This window comes from Otolemur garnettii, unplaced genomic scaffold (genome assembly GCF_000181295.1).
Source record: "Otolemur garnettii isolate 467f Iridium unplaced genomic scaffold, OtoGar3 scaffold00224, whole genome shotgun sequence".
Taxonomy (NCBI): Eukaryota; Metazoa; Chordata; class Mammalia; order Primates; family Galagidae; genus Otolemur; species Otolemur garnettii.
This window is the reverse complement of record NW_003852619.1, coordinates 295,646-297,691: the sequence shown is the minus strand read 5'-3', so window position 1 is coordinate 297,691 and position 2,046 is coordinate 295,646. Positions and strand designations below refer to the sequence as shown.

Sequence of the window (2,046 nt, the reverse complement as noted above, 5' to 3'; positions counted from 1 at the left end):
TTTTTTTTTTTTCCTTCTTTCCTTGAGACTGGGTCTCCCTGTTACCCAGGATAGAGTCCAGGGGCATAATCACAGATCACTATAATCTCAAACTCTGGGGTTCAAGAGCTCTTCCAGCCTCAGCCTCCCAATTAGCAGGTACACACTATCATACCTGGCTAATTTTTTTGTAGAGATGAGGTGTAACTATGTTGCTTGTGCTAGTCTCAAATGCCTGGCCTCAAGTGATCCTCTCACCTTAGCCTCCCAAAGTGCTAAGATTATAGATGTGCACCACCACACCCAGATGCATATTTTTTATATTTAGCCACACCTACAAGTTTATTTCCACTAATAGCCCACATGTTTCTGAATTTTAAAAGGTCCCTTCCTCCTCAGGAGTCTAAAACCACCCTATGCTTAACAGTTAACTTCAAACTGTTTCTTAAAACCTGAAAATATTTGAGACAGAGTCTCATTCTCTTGCCCCAAGCTAGTCTGCCTTGGCATCAGTCTAGCTCACAGCAACCTCAAACTCTTCGGCTCAAGTGATACCCCTGCCTCAGCCTCCAGAGTAGCTGAGACTACAGGCACCCAACACAACACCCAGCTAGTTTTTTTTTTTTTTTTTTTTTTTTTTTTTTGAGACAGAGCCTCAAGCTGTCCCCCTGGGTAGAGTGCCATGGCATCACAGCTCAGAACAGCCTCCAACTCCTGGGCTCAAGCAAGTCTCCTGCCTTACCCTCCCAAGTACCCAGCTAGTTTTTCTATTTTTAGTAGAGACAAGGTCTCGCTCTTGCTCAAGCTGGTCTCAAACTCCTGCACGCAAGCAATCCATCCATCTTGGCATAATAGAGTGCTAGGATTATAGGCATGAGCTATCTCACCCAGCCAGTCTAAAAATATTAAATGGCAAGTTCTAGGAATAAACCATTCATAGGTAGCACAATGAAATCTCTGACTATCCTATACTCTTGTCCCACCTTGGATGGGAATCATCCCTTTTTCCAGTATATTCACACACCAGTTAGTTACTTAGTAGCCATCTTGGTTATCAGATCAACAAAACATAGTATATGAGGTTCAAGGTTCTTGCAATATATCCAAGGATAAGAGCGGACTACTATATTTTGTAAATGAGATTCCATTTGTGTGAATCTATCCATTAATTCCTAATTGTAGAGAATGAAAGGCTTTTCTCTCCAGTAAAAAGTATTTCAGATAAGGGTGAAAGAAAAGATCAACTACAAAGAATAAAGTAGAACAATACAAAATGCCAATGTAATTAACATGGAGCTATGTATTTGCAATTTATCTATTAAATGTCTCAATAGTCCATGTCGGTATGAAAAATTAATTAGTACAATTAAAATGGCTTAATGGGTATGCATGCTGGAGGAAAAGGAATGTGCAAAGGAAGTACAAGAAGTAAACTTGCTAACCTGTGTACAATCTTGGACAGAAAAAAAAAAAATCTCTACAGAAAGACAGGTGTGGTAGCTCATGTCTATAATTCCAGCACTTTGGGAGGCCACCAAGGTGAAAGGATGGCTAGAGGCCAAGAGTTTGACACCAAGCCTGAGCAACACAGTGAGATAACCCCCTCCCCTCAAGCTCTACAAAAACAGAAAATATAAACGTTTTTAAGCCTTTAAGAAATACTATGTATGTATATACTTGTCAAAACCTAGTTAATCCTTTTTTTTGCTACACAAAAGAATTCCAGTATCACTGAAAATCATTTTAGAATTTCGAACATTTGGCATGGTAATTGTTAATTTTTTTTTTTTTTTTAAATCTAGGCTCAGCACCTATAGCTCAAGCAGCTAAGGCGACAGCCAAATACACTGAAACGGGTGGGTTCGAATCCAGTCCGGGCCACCAAACAATGGCAACTACAACCAAAAAATAGCTGAGTGTTCTGGTGGGTGCCTGTAAAGATAGTAATTCAGCAGGGGGTGGTGGCTCATGCTTGTAATCCCAGCTACTTGGGAGGCTGAGGCAAGAGAATTGCTTAAGCCCAAGAGTTGGAGGTTGCTGTGAGCTGTGATGCCACAGCACTCTACC

General features: G+C 40.8%; 1 protein-coding gene across 5 annotated transcripts in view; it reads right to left on the bottom strand.

Moving 5' to 3' along the window:
* The window catches only part of STAG2 (stromal antigen 2), a 171,303-nt gene that overhangs the window by 84,501 nt on the left and 84,756 nt on the right, over positions 1 to 2,046 (bottom strand). The window lies entirely within an intron of this gene.